At 48.9% G+C, this 11,548-nt stretch overlaps 1 protein-coding gene across 2 annotated transcripts in view; it reads right to left on the reverse strand.

The window, feature by feature from the left end:
* The window catches only part of PRR5L (proline rich 5 like), a 69,403-nt gene extending 65,285 nt beyond the window's left edge, over positions 1-4,118 (reverse strand). Inside the window, exon 1 of one of the 2 annotated variants that reach the window (XM_080816429.1) lies at positions 3,878-4,118. The gene's annotated coding sequence lies outside the window, so the exon portion shown is untranslated. The remainder of the gene's footprint in view (positions 1-3,877) is intronic. The other variant, XM_080816428.1, reaches the window with a different exon arrangement.
* Between the last annotated feature and the right edge of the window lie 7,430 nt (positions 4,119-11,548).

The raw sequence follows: 11,548 nt of genomic DNA on the forward strand, positions 1-11,548 counted from the left end.
GGGGGTCCTTCCTTCCCCACTGTCCCCCTCTGGGCACCTCCCGGGGCAGGCCAGTTGCCAGGTCTTGCTTTATGGTGTGAGAGCCATCCCCTGCCAGACCAAGATTAGTAATTCTCTATAAAGTATCTGCAGAGCCTGTCTCCTCCCATGGAGTAATGACTGTGAGAATTACCCAGCTGGTCCCTTCAGCTCCCCCACTGCTCACCCGCCTCCTACCCCCCCATTCCTAGAGCTCCCACACTGCTCAGGTACCCACTTCTGATCCAGAAACGTCTATGTGAGCCACCAGGACTTTCTTGATGACTTGGCACCCTGGGTTCTTCACGGAAGGCTTTCAAGGGTATATATCAAATCGTACTGGAAAGCACAAGGTGCTTAAGTTATTGGCTCTTCTGTCAGGAAAGGAACTGACCTCTCTGAGTCTTTCTTTTCACATCTTCAAATAGGGAAAAAAATATTCACCTGGTCAGATCGCTGAGAGGCTCAAATGACATCACCATGGTTGTACCTGGCTCATAAGAGCTGCCCAAGAAATACCTTGGCTTGTTTGTTTTAACCGTGTAAGTTTCAAAGTAAACCTTGGATCCCCGGTCGCTGAGAAAAATCATCATTAACTCAAGTTCACCTCTGACGTCTCATCATCGCTTGGCGTCATTTACACTCCCAACCTCCTTCCTAGCTCCCTTGCCTTCTGCTTATCAGGATATCACTCCCTCTGTTACCAAATCCCTAACCCAGCACAAAATCCCCAAAATACTGTATTCTCAGCCTTCAGCAACGGAGATATTCACACTGACTTGTTAACGAATGATATGATACGGTCTCTAAGCATTACTCCGAACATTTGCATACAGCGGAGGCAGCGCTAGAGAACAAACTTTTAATGACAAACATTAAACAGAGTAGGAATCTCTCAGAGGAGCTCACACCCTACTTCTCAAATCAATTCTGTATTGGCCTAGCTCTGCAAAAACCATCAGAAGGAAAAAGGGTGCAATTCAAGAAAGATTTCAGTACACTTGACCTTGTACAAGGGCTCTACAAAAGGAATGACCACAGGGAGTCATGAGGGTAGAAAAATCATCAAAAAATCCACAAAGTTCTAATAATTCCATTTTCTACAGATAAATGGTTTAAATCTTGCACCTACACCACCCGTAAGCAAACTGAGGATGACGACATTTAGGTCTGGACTACCAGCATGAAATCTTCAGGTTACCAGAGTAACAGTTTTCTAAATACAAGATTAAGACTTTTTTTTTCCTTCAATAATTGAGCCATTGTGTGCACTATGTGACATAGAGAAAAAATAAGAAAGAAGAAGCCACCAAATGACTCAACTATAAGGTGATCTAGCCAACAACTGAGAAACAAAAAACCGAAAGGAAAGATCTCCAGGACCAGCTCCCACTGGAGTAACAGACCCAGACCCCTTCCTCAGCTCCACTCCTGTGTGTGTGACTTGGGACAAACCACTTCAATGGTTTGTCCAAATCCTCCGTGGGCTCATCATTATAGTGGTGGGGATATAGCGGTCCCTGCCTCATCGCTGTTTCCGGGCAGATTTTGTTCTATTATCAACGTCTCTTAGGGCAAAGTTTAAGACACGGTAAGAACTCAAGGAGTGTTGCCCCCATCTTCCTCCTTTTCTAAATAAAGGGAATATTTTTATAATGTTCAAATAACAATCATTATTGAAATCTCGCCCCCCAGAAATAAATATCCATGAGCCTCTGCATCTGAAAGAAATGAGGTCTCCTTAAGAAACAAGGTAGTCTCTGGACGTCTGGGTGGCTCAGTTGGTTAAGCAGCTGCCTTTGGCTCAGGTCATGATCCTCAGCGTCCTGGGATGGAGTCCCACATCGGGCTCCTTGCTCCGCAGGGAGCCTGCTTCTCCCTCTGCCTCCATCTGCCAGTTCTCTCTCTCTCTCTCTCTCTGACAGATAAATAAATAAAATCTTAAAAAAAAAAAAAGAAACAAACAAACAAGGTAGTCTAAACTAAGCCCTGGAGAAATAAGACAGTTGAACCAGCTCATTTCTGATGTCTTTCTTTTTTACACTATTGACGGTTCAGGCTGTTAGAAGCATCAGTAAGATACGAAGAGGACAGTGGTTGGGGTTGGAAAAGCCGAAGACAATTTTGTGGACTGCTCAAGCATTGTTCCCTTTATCTGCTATAGAATAGGCTCTCCAAGGCACCATCGGTGGGTTAGAACGGCTCAGCCCTGAGGCCAGGTTCCACAGAAAGGACAGCCCACCGCACCCCGCACCTTTCTCGATAATACCGGGAACCTCACCAGAGGCTTATATTGAAACCGTTTCTAAATTAGCCTCTGCTAGCTCCATTTCCCCTCCTGACCCACTTGCTGCTTCAGGATGTCAAGAACAGCGCCTTCCAGCAGAGAGCAATTTACCAGAGCTCAGCACCCGGGACATTGTGCACCGCGTAGACCAATGAAATGTCAGGACAGCAACACACGGTGGTCAGGGTCACCAAAGGGAAGTCCAAAAGAAGCAGTGTTCGAGGCTTGATCAACGAGCAGCCTTTGGAGGGGCAGTAAGGGCTACTAGTGCCCTTGACCGCTTTGGTCCTTCGCGTGGGCCATTTTGCACGGATCCCGTGGACAACAGGTTCCAGAACTCCGCCCTGGCAGGGATGCCCGGGGACCCGCCCAGAGCGTTTAACGTGCGGATCTCGGGAGCAGACGTGCCTCTGAGCGGCCGCGCGTGAGCCTTGCGTCTTGTGGGGCGCATCGCAGTAATTGAAACCTTACACACCGCAGGACTGCAGCGCCGTCTATAAATACACCCCGCCTTACTGCTGACAAACAAAACGCGGGCTCCCGGCACCGCGGAGGAAGAGGCGGCGGCATGTGACCGAGGGCAGGGGCAGGGACAGAACCCTGTTGCCTACCAGGGAGGCAGCCCAGGGCCGATTGCTGAAGCACAGTTTGCAAGCATACCGCCTGATGTGACCCGGGGCGCCCGCCCTCGGAACAGGGGCCGAGGGCTGGGAAGGGAGGGTCGCGGCCGCGAGAGTGGGGGGCGGGGATCCGGGTGCCCCCTGCGCGCGGTGGGCCCCCAGCGTGCGCACAGTAGGCGCGCAGACGAAAGCCTCGCCAAATGGAGGGCGGGCGGGAAAGCCGGCGCTGAACCCGGGTGCCGCCGGCGCCGAATAGCCGCCCGCCCCGGCCGGGTGTCTCGCGGGCTGCGCCCCGGCCCGCCCCAGTCGGCGGAGCCCAGCGGAGCGCGGGACAAAGCGGCTGGCCTCCCTGCCCTCCCTCCCACGCCTGTCTCTGCAAATAGGGGGACGGCAGGGAAAGATGGGCTGTCTCGGGGCGCGCGATAGCCCGCGCCCCAGCCGGGGCAGCTCTTACAGATTTGCCGCCTCGGGCCCAGGGAGAACGAGGGAGGCAAACAAGCAAACTTTCTTCTTCGGTCTCCTGGCACAGCCTGGGTCCCGCGGTCGGCGGCATCCCCCATCCCTCGCTAAGCAGCACGGCTTTCTCCCCCGCCCCAACCCGGGGGGCGCCAGTCCGCTCGCCTCCGTCCTCCTGCTGCGTGCGATCCGAGGATCCTGCACCGTGCTGGGGTCCCCATCCGGTTGCCCCCAAATGTGACGCTTTCCCCAAGCTCCCCCACCCCCGCCCCGGCTCGTGCCCCGCCAGTCTGTGCCCAGAGTGCACGGTGATTTCGTGCTCAATCCCGTGCGGTCGCCGGGCGTACAACTCCAGCCCCTCCCCGGGACTTCCCCACTCACCCCCTTGGGGTCCCGGGGCTGAGTCACCTCGAGTTGCGCACACCCGCAGCTCGCCTCCGCCCGAGACGGCGCGCCTAGGACAAAGTTTCCGGTCTTCCCGAGAAAGTTTTCTCACCGGCGAGCAACGAGGGATCTGGATCGCTCTCCCGCCGCGCTCTGCCCAGCTCTCCCTCCTCCCTCCCCGCGCAGCGCCGGCCTCTGCGGGGTCCAGTCCAGCCTCCCGGCCGCCAGCGCGGGTCCACGAACGCCGCGGCCGCGGAGCTCCCCGAGCCGGGCTGGTGACACGTTTCCCTTCTCTCCTCTCAAGGCCGCCTCCTCCCCCTCCTTCTCCTTCTCCTCCTCCTCCTCCTCCTCCCACTTTTCCTGTCCGGTGCTCATCGCTTTAGTTTCTCTCCCGCGGCCCCCACCCCACCCCACCTCAACCCCTCCCCCTCCTCCTCCCCTGCAGCGACTCACACTCGGCTCGGGAGGGGAGAGGGGGAGGGGGCGCCTGCACTTTCATCCAGATCAACAATTTCAGGAAATCCAACTCTTAACTTGAAAAGCCTGGGAGGATGCAACAGGTCGAGAGAGCTCACACAAGAGGAGGTCCCCCTCTAACCTCCACCGAGAGATCTCCGCCACGTCCCCCTACCAAGGGAAACTCTACCAAGAAGCCATGGGACTGTTTCTAAGGCTCACCAGAGTCCCCGAGAGCCTGGGACTTTCGCCGTTGTTTCAAGGAACAGTCCCCAGGCCGTTTCCAGGAACAGTTGTTTCAAGTGCATTAATGAAAATACAATTCCAGTGAAGTTTCTCCTTCAGATTCGCAAAACCTTTTTCAAGCTCCCAAATTCTCTTTCCGGCTGAAGGTTTAGTGAATTGGAGGGCCCCTCAGAGTTTGAAACAGCAGAAAACCCCCCAATCTCAAAATTAAAAACAACGTAAAATTATTTTCTTTTTGCAGGTGCTAAGAATTTGAGGCAGCTGTTTTCAGGACTCACTGGCTTGTATAATTTCACCCTATGGTTGAGCAGGAAATACTTTTAAAATGCTGCCCGCTCAGACATCACACTTAGGCTTTGAAACCACAGTGACATTTGCTGAAGAAAAGATGTGTCTTTTTATGTCAAAACTGAGGGGGGGGAAATGTTTATTTTGATCACCATGACCTTACAAGACCTATGCAAGCAAGGGTTGCTGGTCAGGGTGTGCCCAAGGGAGGGGGCTTAAGGGGGGTTGATGAAGCTCCCCCAGCCCCACTTGTCCAATGATATTAACCAATTCTCAGTACAAACCCCAGGGTGTTGAAAAGACTTTAAATCTCATCCCAGAAATCACACACATGGAGAAGCTCCAGACTCCAGGCACGTGCCTGAGAAAGGAAAGCATGAGGGCCAGGGACTTGGGGGATGTCCTCACGGCTGCTGTGGATAGGTCTGAAGAGCCAAAGCCTAGAGCCAGAGGGCCAAAGTTTGAATCCCACCTCCTCCTTTTACTAGCTGCCGGATATTAGCCAAGTTAGTTAGCTCCGCTATGCCTCAATTGACTGCTGTGAAAATGGGGATAAAAGTAGGAGTGACCTCAGGGACACTAGGAGGATGTAATGAATTCAAATGGAGAAAGCGCTTAGAATCTCTGTTGGATCTCAACAGAAACTAAGCCATTATTATTACTATTATTATCTCGCAGTTCAGGACGGTGAAAAAAGAGCCACGTCTGCAGAGCTGCGGGAAGCTAGGAAAGCCTGGGCACACTCATTCTACATTCGAACTCCCTCATCTCCTTCAAGTCTTTGTTCAGGGAGGCCCACCCTATTCTGCTTCAAGTTGTAACTCCTTCCTCCCTCCCAGTCCCCCTCACTAGACTCTACTTTTCCTTTTGTCCGTTGCATTGATCACCTTGCAGCGTATTACAGAATTTACTTTTTTTCAGAAAATGTATCTCCCACCACCTCCTACTTCCACGGCAAAACATCAACTCTGCAGGAACATGGGTTTTTTCTGTTCGCTGATACCGTTCAAGATCCTAGAACAGTACCTGGCACATAGTTTACACCCAGTAAATATCCTACGAATGAATCCATGAATGGATTCATTCAGCAAATTGAAACTGTGCTAGTGAGATGGGTTGGGCACCGTGCAATAAGAAAAAAAAAACTTAAGGGGTGCCTGGATGGCTCAGTTGGTTAGGGGTCTGCCTTAGGCTGAGGTCATGATCCCAGGGTCCTGGGATTGAGCCCCACATGGAGCTCCCTGCTCAGCCGGGAGCTGCTTCTCCCTCTCCCCTCTGATTGCTACTCCCCCTGCTTGTGTTTTCTCTCTGTCTCTCTGTCTCTCTGTCTCTCTCTGTCAAATAAATAAATAAAATCCTAAAAAAAAAGAAAAGAAAAGAAAAAAAAACTTAATCATTAGGCCTATCCAAGGATAAAAGAGGCTCCCTCTGGAAAAAGTGTGCTCTGTAGTAAAGAGAAGTATCCACAATGTAGGTGACGACAGCTTGGTGGGGAAGCCATAAAAGAGTATTCAAGGACCAGAAGGGAGGTTTAAAGAGGTCAAAATCTCTTCTAAACCTAGGAGTTGTGAATTTTGTAACCTGTTTTGTTACCTGTTTTGTAACCTGAGTTTTCTTAACATGAGAAGTAGCCAACATTTGGTGTAAATCGAATTAGTGCTTCTCTCTAAGAACAATTACTACCAGTATCTTATACTTGTCACCACTCACATTTTTACCAAAACTCTGTCTAAATGCCAATGGAACATTGCCTTTCCTTAAGAAACAGAATTTTTTTAGGAGAAACCACATTTACACATTTGTTTATGGAGATGAAGAGTGTAGTTCTTTGGAAGACATATCAGGTATGCAGCTGGCCATGGCCCAGCCTCTGGAATGGAAGGTGGCTGAACCAAGGTCCCTGCTGAAAAGGCAGGCCTTAGGCAGCCCTTTTAAGATCAAGGGAGGTACCAAACCCAAATGCAGCCAAACTCTGTAACAAACCTCTGTGACCAACCATGGCCCGGAAAAGGTATACTGGGCCAATCAGAATCCATTTCAGGAATGCAGACACACACAGGTGCATGCACACAGAGCTAGTATCCAGAACAGATGCTGAGAGGTCATAACTTTATCTAAACTCTCGATTCCAGTAGCTGCATCATCTGTGGACCAGCTAGATGTAGATTACAGGCATATTTTTTGAACCCCACAGTATCAACATTTTTAAAATTACTCACCAATATGTAAGAATCAAAGCACTTCATGCAAAAATGTGGATTTTCAGCTGGCACTGACAAATCTGAAAGGCCCGACGCTGTTCACACTGCAAGCCCGCCCAGCCACAGAGCGCTAGTGCTGGAGCCCGTCTGCCTCTAGACGGGGCCGGCAGGTTTCAGTTTGCCACAGTCTCAACCACTTCTTGACCCCACTTCCCTGGGTGAGGCTAGAGAAGGGGTGCTGGCACCGAGGTAGGATGAGCCAGAGCCACGAGGAAGCAGACATAATGCAAGAGAATGGCATGGGTTTGGATCATTTTCTCCCCAGCAAGAGAACCTTTCCTTTCAACAAAACCTTGCTTGACATGGCATGACATGCACACTGCTGAATTAAAGAAAACTGGAAGAGGTACGGAGGCAAGTGGGCAGCAAGACAGAGAGACACAGAGGCCTCCTAGGGGCTGCCCTGGGATCAAAACCACCATCCAGTTTCTGTTCTTCCTGGAGGTGTGGTGTTCTCCATTTCCTTTGTTCCCATAACAATGCCCGCCCACCCCATCTTCGTAACTCATTTCTGTCCCCCAAAGTCTAGCCAGACCAAGTTCAGAAAGGGCAAGGCGGGGCGCCTGGGTGGCTCAGTTGCTGGGTGTCTGCCTTTGGTTCAGGTCATGATCCCAGGGTCTTGGGATCAAGTCCCACATTGGGCTCCCTGCTCAAAGGAAAGCCTGCTTCTCCCTCTCCCACTCCTCTTGCTTGTGTTCCCTCTCTTGCTGTCTCTCTCTGTCAAATAAATAAATAAAATCTTTAAAAAAAAAAAAGAAAGGGCGAGGTGACTTGTCCTAAGAAGGATAAGGCAGGGATCCCCAATACCAATTCAGCCCTCCTGTACTACATGATGCTCCCTCTTGGTAGGATTAACTGCATCTGTCTCTGAATGATAATTAAAATCACTTGAATTTACAATATCCTAGTACTGAACGCCTCGAGGATCTGTAGTAAAACAAGTACGTGCTAACTTTGGACGTTCAAGTTTGGACCTCCTTCCATAATACTTTGACATCTCATATAATGTCTTACAGGCGTTCCAATGAAGAAAAGCATCATATATTTTCATACGTTTTCTCCTTTTTGCAGATGGAAAAATGGAGGTCCTGGAAATCCAAGATCCTTTGCTAATGCCGGGCAGAGAGTTTGTGAGCACAGGCAGGTCCCCTAAGCGCGTGCAGCAGTAGAACACACAGTTTTTCAGGTTCTCAGAGCTCCAGTCATAAAATAAGTTAATGTAGTTACTCATAATAAATACCAATCTAGACACGGAACTTGCGTAAGCGCTCAGTATACATCCATGGCTCTGCACCGTCCATAAAACAGGACCATTTGAGAAATAAGCTCAGAATCTGATCTAACACCAGGATGTAAAATCAGTGACCTTTGATAGAGCAGGAAGACGTCACACACAAATGAAAAAAAAAAAACTTGCCCTCCTGTCCTCTTTTTAACTTCCACAGCGCACAAACTGAGGAACCAGAAGTTAGTTCGTTGAGGAATTTTGGATGATACAAAAAATTGTTTTTGTCCTCTTCAACCCTTCCTCGGGCAAAATGACATGTTCCTGGTATGGTGGTTGTTGGTCTCATTTTTTACTTCGGTATGGAGAAGCATCTGGCCTCTATTTAAAGGGGCTGGTAATTATTTTGAGATCGTATCTTGAGAATGACTTGAATGAGCGCATCTTAAGAGTGAAAAGAATTTAGCAATCCTACCCGAATTTTCCCCGGGTAATCCAGATTTCAACTATTCCTTCCCACAGTTCCAAGTTGGTCTGTTAGTTGATAGGTACTGACAGGTCACCTGTTAGTAACAAGTACTAGGGATGTCAGTGAACAAGACCGTCTCTACCATCAAGGTACAGCAAGCAAACAATAAACATACAAATGAACACAGAGGAGATAATTTCAAGGACTGGCCTTTGCTGCGAGGAGGCTATGGAGTGCTGGAGTGACCACGGGGAAGAGAAGAGCTTTATCCAGGGTCATCTGGGATGGCCTCTCAGCCAGGGTAGCTTTGGCACTGAAATTTAAATGAAAAGAAGAATCCATAGCAACAGAGGGATGTCCCAAACAGAAGACCTGGCCAATAAAGAGACCTTGAGTCAGGAAAAAGCTTGGTAAGTGAAAGAGATGAGAAGAAAACAATTATGGTGGAAGCAAAGAAACCAGCTGGGAAGAGGAACAAGAGGAGGTCCAAAGAATAGATTGGGGTCAGATCCCGTAGGACCTGGTAAGTCAGAGTAAGAGTTTGGCCACAGTCAGACATCATCAGAGGGATTTAGAGAAGAAGTAACATGATCTGGCTGATGGGTGGCAGATGGACTAGAAGAAGAGCGAAAGTGAGGGCAGTCCCTTTGAGGAGGTGGCCTCAGTAGACCAAGAAGAGATGATGCTTGGATTCAATGTGGAGCAATTATATTTGTCAAGCATGGAATTGGAGATGATGGAACTTTCTGATGGATTGGCCACGTGAGGAAGGATAGACATCATGGGTGAGGCTTCAGTTTTTTGAGCAACAGGGTGGAAAGTGGTGTCATTCACTAAGGTAGGAAAGGCAGATGGAGAGTGCAGTCAGAAGGAGAATCCATAGTTCTGTGGTAGCTCCGTGGAATTTGAAATGCCTGGGTGAGAGCCAGGCAGAGATGTCCATATAGACATTTGCATATATGAGATGGTGTTGAGGGATGGATAAATTTGAGACCTCTCAGTGTATATAAATGGTCCTGAAAACCAAAGGACTACATGCGATGCTTTGGGGAATGAGTATGGACAGAGAGGAGAAGCCAGGAAGAATAAAGGACTCTAATAAAAGAAGAGTAACCAGCAGAGGAATGAAAAACAATGAGATGCTAATGAGACGGCGAAGTCAAAGGGAGCCCTAGAGAAGAAGATGTACCGGGAAGGAAGGCTTGGTCAAGGATGTCCAATGCTGTCAAAAAGTGAAATGAGAACAGAGAATTAACTTTTCTTTGACAAAGCCACATTGGTGACCTTGATATGGGTCCTTTCAGTGGAGAGGTGTAGGAGGAAATCACATCAGAGTGGGCTGAGGGGAGAAAGAGTTGGAGAGGAGACAGGGAATACTAAACTCTTTCAAAGAGTTCTGCCATGAAGGGGAGCAGAGAAATGGGGCTGTACCTCAGGGGGATCCAGAGTTAAGAGAAAGTCTGTTGATGTGATGGTTTGATTACTTTTAAATGGGTGATAATGAGTAAGACATGTTTTGAAGGCTGATGGGAATTATCCAATGAAGAGGGAAATTGATTTATGTCCCTACTCACAGTTCAGTGGGATGGGGTAGGAGAAGTAAATGCTCGTTTGAGCTCATTCTCCAAATGTGGCACATTTAAACACACTTTTAAAAAATTTTATTTTTTATTCACTGAATGTTTATATTTGCAAGCTCTTTTACTTTCCTGTGATTATGGAATTGTATTGATCTGGTTGGAAGACTTAAACATTTTTACATGCAATACATTCCCATGTTGAGACTATGATCAGATGTTAGGGTGAACACTGCCAAAGTTAGATTTTGACATGCACAGGGAGTTTCTGGTGTCCATGCTTCTGCCTCACACAATGCAAGGGACAACAGTCACTGGAATTACAGTGTGAACAGTATGTCTTCTGCAACTAAGCAAAATGGCAGGCTTGAGCTAAAGATTCTTTGGGCCAGCTCCTCCACCAACCAAACACGGGTGCAGATCCATCTCCAGACTTTCTCCACTGATGTAGGAACCTGGCTGTATATCCATCAACCCGCTCACCACTGCCACATTCAAAGATGCCAACATTGTATCGCCTGATCCATCTCTCAGAAGGCCTTTTGCATCCAGAGGCAATGGAAGAAGTCAATTTTTGGTGTCACAATGTAAGATCAGCCCATGCTCAATCCAGCTCTGCACCTTCAGGCAAAACGGAATGGGAAACATTCCAAATAAATACTCACAGGTGTTCTCAAAAAAGATCTTTCCTTTTCCTTGGTCATTGTAGCAGGCATTCAAGAATGCCTGCCCACACCATACCCTCTTTTCCAGCAACATATCCTCTCTTCCAGATTTTGAAGAATGGGGCAGTGAATCATCATACAACTTATGACAGATGGCTGGTCTTGGGAGGGGGCACCCGACAGAAGAGCAGGTAAGGAGCAGCAGTCAGACTACCCCTTCAGGATTCAAATACTATGTAAGATGGTTGGTCCCCTGGCGCCCTATCTCTCCCAGCAAGAGCTGGCTTGGTGTGCTCCTGGCTTTCTGGCAGCACTCAGGCTCAGACTCATCACTACCCTCTGCCTTCAGGTACTCAGAACTGGCCTCCCTGCGGCCTTCATCTCTGTCTCTGCCCATCAACACAAGAAGCCAGGGATCAAGGTTACCCTTAATCCTCCAGACTGTGATCACTACATGGCCTTTTTCATTCCCATTTCCGACCTGTCTCCCAGCCCTTCCCTGCTCCCCAGAACCTTCTGTCATGTGCTCTGGAACCCTCAGTCGACACTCTTAGAAATCATTGAGGACTCCAAAGAACTTTTGTGGGTGGGTTATA

The sequence above is a fragment of the Martes martes genome (assembly GCF_963455335.1).
Source record: "Martes martes genome assembly, chromosome: 10".
NCBI classification, from domain to species: domain Eukaryota; kingdom Metazoa; phylum Chordata; class Mammalia; order Carnivora; family Mustelidae; genus Martes; species Martes martes.